This window comes from Taudactylus pleione, unplaced genomic scaffold (assembly GCF_031769625.1).
Source record: "Taudactylus pleione unplaced genomic scaffold, aTauple2 ptg000105l, whole genome shotgun sequence".
Classification (NCBI taxonomy): domain Eukaryota; kingdom Metazoa; phylum Chordata; class Amphibia; order Anura; family Myobatrachidae; genus Taudactylus; species Taudactylus pleione.
In genome coordinates, this window is record NW_028284507.1 from 2,227,239 (window position 1) to 2,239,045 (window position 11,807).

Genomic DNA, 11,807 nt, shown 5'->3' on the forward strand with positions numbered 1-11,807 from the left:
GGAGACTATCAGAAGTAATTGCAAGGTGCAATGATTAGTCCACTGCTACTATCAGAGCTATGGAAAACAATTACTTCTGACAGCTGCAGGAAATTGTGACATCTATAGGCATTTACATAGGGGGACTGGCTGTCATATCTTTATCAGACTGATTGCATGTGGTATGATAGCTTGCAGGTAAATTAAAAAAAAAACCTATTGAGCTCTAGACTTTGTTACTCTTTCATAAAGACAAGGACATCAGTTCATTCACTGTGCACGGTCTGTTTATGTTATATGTGCTCGGTAAACTGTGCTAGGTCACATCCTGTAAAATAAGCTACAGTATTCTGCTGAAACATGTATAACTGTAATTGTGGAGGGAAAACTCATTGTGATGTCAATTTCATTGCTTATTATAATTTATTTTGTGCCACTAATTACTCAGTGATGTACATGGTATTTGTCATTCACATCAGTCCCTGCCTCATTGGAGCTGATAGTCTAAATTCCCTAACACACAAGCACACACACACACTAGAGCAGAGGTTCCCAAACATGGTCCTCAAGGCTCCCCAGCAGTTCAGGCTTTAGAGATATCCATGGTTGAGCACAGGTGGTTAAATCAAATTGACTGAGGTACTAATTAATTCACCTGTGGTCAACCATGGATATCTCTAAAACCTGAACTGTTGGAGAGCCTTGAGGACTGCGTTTGAGAACCTCTACACTAGAGTATTTTTTTATGTGAACAGCCAACTAACCTACTAGTATGTTTTTGGGTTAAGGTAGGAAAATGCAGCAAGCTGGAGCAAATACACATACAGTATATGCCGGGAAACATACAAACTCCACACATATACTGTAGGTCACTGGTCAGACTCCTTACCCCAGTGCTGTGAAACAGCAATGATAACGTCTATGAAACTTTGCTGCCTTGCATATTCACCACTTATTTTGATGAGTACAATTGTAAGCTTGTTTATTTGTTTACTAAATGTGACAAATATATAATTTAAGGATATATAGGCTCGTAAGCTGAGAACACGCTATACCAGTGTTTCCCAAACTGGGTGCCATTGCTCCCTGGGATTCCGCAGGGCACTTGCAGGGGTGCCAAGAGTTGATGATCCAGACCAAAATAAAATGTTTTATTGTCAAAACCAGTGTTGATGGCTGCCAGTCATAAAGTTATGTGGATAAACAGAAGCACATCCCTGCCCACCAGCACATAATTGAACCTAAGGATGACAGGTAAACAATATTTACTTCATTTAATATTTTTTTCTGAATTTCTAAATAAAAAAAATATCGACCTAGAGGTGCTGTGAAAAGAATGCTGATACTCTAGGGCGCTTGATTAACACTGCACTATATGATCCATCGTACGATACATTGTTCCGACATGGATTGGAATGATATATCATACGCATCATATAGTGTGTACACCCGATCTGTTGCTCACAACGGTTGTTCATCGCATCGTCCCATCTGCTGTTCTGCATGGCAGATGGGACGATGCAATGAACGATGTGGTGCAGTTACCAGCAGCATGTAACAATACAGCGTGCCGTTGTACTCCGGATTGTGCAGTGTGTACAGCGCGTGCGATGTATCGTTACATCTCACCATCGCTGGGTCACACCGTTGTATGGTCTGTACAAAGCTTAAAACTTTAACAAAGGACCAATTTATCAGTATGCAGCAGATAACAAAACATAAGGTCAATACCACAGTAACCCTTTCAGCACATGGACAGCTCCTACTCTGAAATAGGCTCATTCCCAGGGCCAAATATAATAGGGTGAGAGTTTAGAAAATGTGAGAGTTTAGCAGTACGGTCTTACACTTTTTAAACTCGGGTTTGGGGTGAGCGTTTGGGCGTAGGGCCCCCGGGACTGGTCTGGCTGGGCCTCCTCAGGGCATCACCACTTAATACACATAATCCCCCTCCTTTTTCTACTTAGTCTGACCCCTCCCTTTCATGCACCTGATTAGTACTGCTAGATTGATTGAGCAGCTGCCATTTTTGTTTGTTTGTTATGAGTTGCATGAAGGAGCCAGCATTAGTAGGGCATGCTGGTTCTAGTAGTGCTAGTTGGAGTTCCCAGGGGTGACTCCCAGGTAAGCTGGCTCTCAATTTGGATGCATTTATGTATGTGCCTTTATCATGAGGCCTTACATTTGACAAAATTATATATGTGCCTTTATCATGAGGCCTTATAATTGGTATATTTTATATTTGGGGTGAGCGATTGGGCGTAGGGCCCCCGGGACTGGTCTGGCTGGGCCTCCTCAGGGCATCACCACTTAATACACATAGTTGCTTTTCACATCACCTTTTATGTTTGTTTATTATTCATGTATTTTTTCACATGTATTTTAACCTCTCATTCCACACTTAATGATTACTCACACACAGCTATACTTTACACTGCACTGTCACTCTTTTTCCATTTTCGTGTGATGCCCTGGGGGGGTCCTGGGCTGGATGTTTTTTGGGGTGCACTGCACCCCGGACGTGAACCCCTTAGTGTTAGGGACTGCTGGTAACAGAGAAGCCGTGACGTGGCCCAGCAGCCTCCCATGTATTTGCAAATGCATGTAACTAATATCTCTGAATTTCTATGACCATATAGTCTTCATATATTGTTGCAGGTATTATTCAGTGTGCTGAGGTACAATAGGGGGTTAAATCCCCCTCCTTTTTCTACTTAGTCTGACCCCTCCCTTTCATGCACCTGATTAGTACTGCTAGATTGATTGAGCAGCTGCCATTTTTGTTTGTTTGTTATGAGTTGCATGAAGGAGCCAGCATTAGTAGGGCATGCTGGTTCTAGTAGTGCTAGTTGGAGTTCCCAGGGGTGACTCCCAGGTAAGCTGGCTCTCAATTTGGATGCATTTATGTATGTGTCTTTATCATGAGGCCTTACAATTGATAAAATTATATATGTGCCTTTATCATGAGGCCTTATAATTGGTATATTTTACATTTGTGGTGAGCGTTTGGGCGTAGGGCCCCCGGGACTGGTCTGGCTGGACCTCCTCAGGGCATCACCACTTAATACACATAGTTGCTTTTCACATCACCTTTTATGTTTGTTTATTATTCATGTATTTTTTCACATATATTTTAACCTCTCATTCCACACTTAATGATTACTCACACACAGCTATACTTTACACTGCACTGTCACTCTTTTTCCATTTTCGTGTGATGCCCAGGGGGGGTCCTGGGCTGGATGTTTTTTGGGGTGCACTGCACCCCGGATGTGAACCCCTTAGTGTTAGGGACTGCTGGTAACAGAGAAGCCGTGACGTGGCCCAGCAGCCTCCCATGTATTTGCAAATGCATGCAACTAATATCTCTGAATTTCTATGACCATATAGTCTTCATATTTTGTTGCAGGTATTATTCAGTGTGCTGAGGTACAATAGGGGGATAAATCCCCCTCCTTTTTCTACTTAGTCTGACCCCTCCCTTTCATGCACCTGATTAGTACTGCTAGATTGATTGAGCAGCAGCCATTTTTGTTTGTTTGTTATGAGTTGCATGAAGGAGCCAGCATTAGTAGGGCATGCTGGTTCTAGTAGTGCTAGTTGGAGTTCCCAGGGGTGACTCCCAGGTAAGCTGGCTCTCAATTTGGATGCATTTATGTATGTGCCTTTATCATGAGGCCTTACATTTGACAAAATTATATATGTGCCTTTATCATGAGGCCTTATAATTGGTATATTATACATTTGTGGTGAGCGTTTGGGCGTAGGGCCCCCGGGACTGGTCTGGCTGGGCCTCCTCAGGGCATAACCACTTAATACACATAGTTGCTTTTCACATCACCTTTTATGTTTGTTTATTATTCATGTATTTTTTCACATATATTTTAACCTCTCATTCCACACTTAATGATTACTCACACACAGCTATACTTTACACTGCACTGTCACTCTTTTTCCATTTTCGTGTGATGCCCTGGGGGGGTCCTGGGCTGGATGTTTTTTGGGGTGCACTGCACCCCGGACGTGAACCCCTTAGTGTTAGGGACTGCTGGTAACAGAGAAGCCGTGACGTGGCCCAGCAGCCTCCCATGTATTTGCAAATGCATGCAACTAATATCTCTGAATTTCTATGACCATATAGTCTTCATAAATTGTTGCAGGTATTATTCAGTGTGCTGAGGTACAATAGGGGGTTAAATCCCCCTCCTTTTTCTACTTAGTCTGACCCCTCCCTTTCATGCACCTGATTAGTACTGCTAGATTGATTGAGCAGCTGCCATTTTTGTTTGTTTGTTATGAGTTGCATGAAGGAGCCAGCATTAGTAGGGCATGCTGGTTCTAGTAGTGCTAGTTGGAGTTCCCAGGGGTGACTCCCAGGTAAGCTGGCTCTCAATTTGGATGCATTTATGTATGTGCCTTTATCATGAGGCCTTACATTTGACAAAATTATATATGTGCCTTTATCATGAGGCCTTATAATTGATATATTTTACATTTGTGGTGAGCGTTTGGGCGTAGGGCCCCCGGGACTGGTCTGGCTGGGCCTCCTCAGGGCATCACCACTTAATACACATAGTTGCTTTTCACATCACCTTTTATGTTTGTTTATTATTCATGTATTTTTTCACATATATTTTAACCTCTCATTCCACACTTAATGATTACTCACACACAGCTATACTTTACACTGCACTGTCACTCTTTTTCCATTTTCGTGTGATGCCCTGGGGGGTCCTGGGCTGGATGTTTTTTGGGGTGCACTGCACCCCGGACGTGAACCCCTTAGTGTTAGGGACTGCTGGTAACAGAGAAGCCGTGACGTGGCCCAGCAGCCTCCCATGTATTTGCAAATGCATGCAACTAATATCTCTGAATTTCTATGACCATATAGTCTTCCTATATTGTTGCAGGTATTATTCAGTGTGCTGAGGTACAATAGGGGGTTAAATCCCCCTCCTTTTTCTACTTAGTCTGACCCCTCCCTTTCATGCACCTGATTAGTACTGCTAGATTGATTGAGCAGCTGCCATTTTTGTTTGTTTGTTATGAGTTGCATGAAGGAGCCAGCATTAGTAGGGCATGCTGGTTCTAGTAGTGCTAGTTGGAGTTCCCAGGGGTGACTCCCAGGTAAGCTGGCTCTCAATTTGGATGCATTTATATATGTGCCTTTATCATGAGGCCTTTCATTTGACAAAATTATATATGTGCCTTTATCATGAGGCCTTATAATTGGTATATTTTACATTTGTGGTGACCGTTTGGGCGTAGGGCCCCGGGGACTGGTCTGGCTGGACCTCCTCAGGGCATCACCACTTAATACACATAGTTGCTTTTCACATCACCTTTTATGTTTGTTTATTATTCATGTATTTTTTCACATATATTTTAACCTCTCATTCCACACTTAATGATTACTCACACACAGCTATACTTTACACTGCACTGTCACTCTTTTTCCATTTTCGTGTGATGCCCTGGGGGGGTCCTGGGCTGGATGTTTTTTGGGGTGCACTGCACCCCGGACGTGAACCCCTTAGTGTTAGGGACTGCTGGTAACAGAGAAGCCGTGATGTGGCCCAGCAGCCTCCCATGTATTTGCAAATGCATGCAACTAATATCTCTGAATTTCTATGACCATATAGTCTTCATATATTGTTGCAGGTATTATTCAGTGTGCTGAGGTACAATAGGGGGTTAAATCCCCCTCCTTTTTCTACTTAGTCTGACCCCTCCCTTTCATGCACCTGATTAGTACTGCTAGATTGATTGAGCAGCTGCCATTTTTGTTTGTTTGTTATGAGTTGCATGAAGGAGCCAGCATTAGTAGGGCATGCTGGTTCTAGTAGTGCTAGTTGGAGTTCCCAGGGGTGACTCCCAGGTAAGCTGGCTCTCAATTTGGATGCATTTATGTATGTGCCTTTATCATGAGGCCTTACATTTGACAAAATTATATATGTGCCTTTATCATGAGGCCTTATAATTGGTATATTTTACATTTGTGGTGAGCGTTTGGGCGTAGGGCCCCCGGGACCGGTCTGGCTGGGCCTCCTCAGGGCATCACCACTTAATACACATAGTTGCTTTTCACATCACCTTTTATGTTTGTTTATTATTCATGTATTTTTTCACATGTATTTTAACCTCTCATTCCACACTTAATGATTACTCACACACAGCTATACTTTACACTGCACTGTCACTCTTTTTCCATTTTCATGTGATGCCCTGGGGGGGTCCTGGGCTGGATGTTTTTTGGGGTGCACTGCACCCCGGACGTGAACCCCTTAGTGTTAGGGACTGCTGGTAACAGAGAAGCCGTGACGTGGCCCAGCAGCCTCCCATGTATTTGCAAATGCATGCAACTAATATCTCTGAATTTCTATGACCATATAGTCTTCATATATTGTTGCAGGTATTATTCAGTGTGCTGAGGTACAATAGGGGGTTGAATCCCCCTCCTTTTTCTACTTAGTCTGACCCCTCCCTTTCATGCACCTGATTAGTACTGCTAAATTGATTGAGCAGCTGCCATTTTTGTTTTTTTTGTTTACTTTTTAAACTCGGCCAGTGTAATAGAGTCTGAGAACAGGCACATTCACATGTTTTTAGACTCAAGAAACTCTCATGATTTAAACTGTCATCCAGGTGTTTTCCCATTTTGAAGATAAAACTCAACAAATGTGAGCGTTTACTGCTAAACTCTCACCTTTTCTAAACTCTCACCCTATTACATTTTGCCCCCAGAGTGCTACAAACCCACTTTCTTGCATGAAATATGCATTTTGTCCAGTATATGCACACCAATGCATACATATGTCTGTATTAAGTAGTTTGTGTATCCCTGATCTGCTTCTCCTTGCACCTGGACAGGCCCGGCGACAGGGGGGGGGCTAAGGAGATAACCATACTGGTTCCCATGGTCCCAATGGGCCCCAAGGTCCAGACTGGCACAAAACGCGCCCATGGACAGCGTACTCACTGTTCTATCCTCCGACACCGGGTCCCATAGCCGCCGCCCAGCTACAGCTCCCTTGTAGCCTGGCCCCAGCAGCGCTCGGCTCTTCCAGGTGGCTCAGCTGCGGCCCGGGCCAAGCAGGATCTATAATTCTGCAGAGCAGCGGCATGATGTCATAGGTTACATTGCCGCATGTTTTCCCTGCCCGTCAGACAGGCTGCGCTACTGTGGTGGTCAGGAGTTGAGGCTGCCATTAGGAGATAGAGGATAAGGAATAGGGCTGGATGCAGAGGAAGGTAATGGGGTCTGGGGATGGAAGAAGGTGAAGGGGGCAGATGAAGGTGATGGGGCTGAGAGCAGAAGGTGAAGGGGCTGGACGCAGAGGAAGGTAATGAGGTCTGTGGACGGAAGAAGGTGAAGGGGGCAGAGGAAGGTGATGGGGGCTGAGGGCAGAGAAAGGTGATGGGGGCTGGGGGCAGAAGGTGAAGAGGCTGGACGCAAAGGAAGGTAATGGGGTCTGGGGACGGAAGTAGGTGAAGGAGCAGAGGAAGGTGATGGAGGTTAGGGATGGAGGAAGGTAAAGGGGCATAGGAAGGTGAAGGGGGCTGGGGGCAGAGGAAGGTGATGGGAGCTGGGGGAGGGGAAGGTGATGGGTGCTGGGGGCAGAGGAAGGTGATGGGTGCTGGGAGGGGCCGGTGATGGGGGCTGGGGATGGAGGAAGGTCATGGTGCCTGGGGAAGGAGGAAGGTGAAGAGGCCAGAGGACGATGAAAAGAACTGAGGAAGGTGATGGGGGCTGCATGACTCGCAACCCCACACTAGTGTGCTGCAGCCAGGACTACTCTAGACCTGAGGTTGGGCAACGCTGGACTCTTCTTAGAGGCTCAGCAGCGCCCGGCTGTGACCTATGGAGACACGACGTGCGTGACCTATGATGTTATGTTGCACCTCCTGCTCCCCCGTCTGCTTTCCCTACAGTCTGCCCACCGTCCCTCCCCCCCCATCTGTTTTGCACTGGCCCTGAGTGTGCTGACTGCTCAGCCCCAGTGGCCAGCTGATGAGGGACAGCTCTGCAGAGCTATCAACAGCAGGTAAGTATAGTTTTCTCTTCTTCTGTGGGGCAGCAATGTGCTTTTTTTCTGTGGGAGAGCAATGTTATTTCCTCTGTGGGGAAGCAATGTGCTTTTATCCTGTGAGGGGGGGGGGTAACTGATGGTATGTGTTGAAACAGGTAAACAGCAGATGGTTTTGCTTTCCCTAATCCTATGGTTATGTTAACATCATTCATTCATTTGAGGCCACGCCCTTATTGAGATACCACTGCCTCCTTTCCGTGGCACCTGTGCAAAATTCCTATCTTATACTTGTTTGAGGGAGGGGGCGCATTTTAACTGTTCGCGCTGGGAGCCCCAGCCCCTAGAAACAGCCCTGCCTGGGCTGGTTGCAGCTAATGCGAGGGAATGAACAATGTGGGTTCTCCTCGCTATAGTGAGACACAGCCTTGGCATGCTCTGAAGTCATTAGAGGTACATAAAAAATGTGCCCCCTCCCGGAATAAAACAACCCCATGCTGATGCAATGTGATCCTCCCAACACCCAAAATCCTTTATTTAAATAAAGATTCTCCCAATCTCTTGTTCACCAATTTATTAATCACTGAGGGACCTACTCATCATACCCAAAAATTCAATGGAGGTAATTAGGTTTAGAACTCACATGGAGTTCTACCTAATTACCGGAGGAATTCATCATTCCTCCTCTCCATAACTATCTATTTCAAAAAGCTGTCATTTTTGCGATGACAGCTTTTCAGGAAATAGATAGTTACCTCTATCTACTCTACCTTACCACAGCTGCAATCAGTGCCGCGGTAATTTTGTGTGTGTCCCCCTATTTTAGTGTTGCTGAATAGGCCCCCTAATTTCATAGGGATACACTGCTTTCTTACAGCTTTTAATCCCCCCCCCCAAAAAAAAAAAAAACCCCAAAACATATGGATGATGCTCAACTTCTTGTGACACTTTGATGCTGGTGACAGTCCTGGTGAACAGTCAGCCACTAACCAATAAAGAGTGTCTCTCTGATTGGCTTTGCTCTACTTGATCAGGGCATGAGAAATCTGTTCTGATTGGTTATTTGAGATTATTCTACTGCTCATCAAACAACACAGGATCTATTAGTGACCAATTAGTGAAGCAGTACCTCATATACAGTAGAGATGTGCGCCGGACCATTTTTTCTGGATTTTGATTTGGATTTAGATTTGCCAAACCACTGCAACTGGTTTTGGATTAGGATTTTTTACAAAAATCTACAAAAAAAGCTAAAATCGCATAATTTGGGCTTTGTTCCTAGAGTATTATTAACCTCAATAGCATTAATTTCCATCAATTTCCAGTCATTGCCAGTCAATTTAGACCACCTTACAGCTCACAATATTGTTTTCACCATTATTGGCCAAAGGCTGCAGTGAGCTGGCTGGTTACTAAGCGACAGAGCAGCAGCACAGACACCGCAGTTTAAAGCACATCTATGAAACATTGCCACGCAGCAGTGGTAGAAATGAAGGGTAGTGCAAGATGGAATTGTCCTTGGAAATGGGGTATGGCCAGCAGAGTCACAGTGCTTGTATACACAGAGGGTACAGCCAAGGGAGGGTTTCAGACCCGGTCGCAAGCGCTGAGCGCTCGCAACCGGGTCGATGTTTCCCCACTGGGCATACACACGTCGGAGCCGGCTCCGACATGCACATGCGCGAGACCCGGCTAGCGAGGGGCGCTTCGTCGCTACGGGTCTCGCACCAAAGAGGGCGAGCTGTCGGTGGTGAGTGACAGCTCGCCCCATTCGGGAGGCGGGCAGGGGGCGTGGCCGGCCAAACGGAGGCATTCCTGACGGAACGCTTGCATACATCAGTGTGCAGTCAGTGCCTCCTATACAGTCACTTTACCAGCACAGCCACTTGCGAGTCTCAGTAGAGCAGTGCGCAGCGTGTGAGTGAAATGACGCTGAGTCCCGGTCGTGGCGCCTTATATAGAAAACAACTCTCACGAGAATCCTACGTCGGGAGGATGACGTTTGGCCTCGAAGTGGGATGCAAGTCAGGCGGGAACACTTGAGCCGCGGCTTGAGTGGACTCGGATCCCCGGTGTTCGGAGCAGTTCAGATTCCACAGAGACTAGAGTAGTAGTAAGTTTACAAAACAGACCCCAATCTGCAGGCAGATATACCATTGCTTACATGTCTTGTTGCCAAAATTCATCTGAGCTGATCTTAGTGACGTGCTATCTCTGGTGATGACCATTTAGATGCACGTGTATAAGTGATCTTCCATTGGTTGCTGATGCTTGATGATCAACCAATCACTTTAACTACTGAGTTACTAGTATTCCCAGTACCAGACATTTTACTGCAGTGCCAGAATATATAGCCCTGAGGAATTATTTGTTGACAGGCAGATTTGTCCAGACAAAGATCCATGGAGTGGACCATATAGGGACACTTTCAGCCAGGGAGAGGCCTGTCATAACAGGGACTGTCCATAGACACACTGGGGCGATTGGTCATCATGGCATTTTGGTGTGTTGCAAAACTTATTCAAGTAACTATCAAAGCTTAAAAATTATTCTTTCATTTCAGTAAATGGCTCAAACTACCAGTGATGGGAAATAAAATGTTATTTTTTCAGCCCTTAGTCTAAAAGATGTAAAACCTCAGGCTATATATTTTCCCAGATATTTATTTATATTCAGGATAGCCAGTTAAAGCCTGTCACTGTGTTAACCTATGTACCGAGGCTGTCCTATCAATCTTCAGTACCTGCTGTGAGTTCTCTTTATGACATATTCAATGTACACAAAGTCTGAAATACATCAGCCCTTTTCAAAATCTGATTTTGTAAAGTGTTTGGGGAATATTGCTTATTTATTCTCATTCCACTTGCATGGAAATCTTTTTTAACACTTGTAATATTCATCAAAGTTATATTACTTTTATCTCCAGGCACAGATTCTGGGAATAATCTTCATTTTGCATGATCCTGTGAAAATAAACTCCATTTAAGGGAAAATATAATTTTGTTTTTTAAAGTGCATATGATTAGGGTCTAAGCAGATTAATTTATTCAATCTTTAAATCCCACTGATATCGGATGTTTCCAATTTTTAAGTGGGCAGCGATTGAACAACTTGTAGCCAATCAGATCATTGGAGCAGTCACAGCAGCAGGAGATGCGTGTGCGGATCGTGTGGGAGGCTGTAACTGGTCCACATGTGTGTGTAGATGAGGACAGAGCTGCTGGCAGAATCAATATTTGAGGAGGGGATTGGTAGCAAGCAGTATGCCTCCGACTGAGAGCTATATAGTGGAAAGAACAGGGTTCATCAACAGCACAGAGCTATGGTGAGAGCCTAGTGTGAAACTTAGACAATCTGGGAAACACTGGTCTACAGTAGAAGCTGAAGAAAAGAGCCTAAAAACAAACTCTCTGTATCAAATATTTTATAACCACCAAGAGACAGACCTGAGCTTTTTAATCACACATTCTCCCACCCTACGCTAAGATGCCTGTCTCTACTTTCTGACAGCTGCTCTCTGGTCTATCTGGTCCGGTGCACTGATTGATCACTCACATCCACACACAGATACTTGGTAGAAGAAGCTGCTGTCACTGGGCATGGGCAACAGCTATGTTCCATCCCTTATACTGTATGTTTTGGCTCCAGCTCTAGTAAAATCATATTATATACCACTGCTATTGGGGTCATGTTTTGAGCCACTGGTTGGTATGGTGTGTGTGTGTGGGATGATAGTGTTCCATGCAACTGGAATTCCCCACGACATTTGCCTATACAGTCACCCTACTCCAATACCTTTCT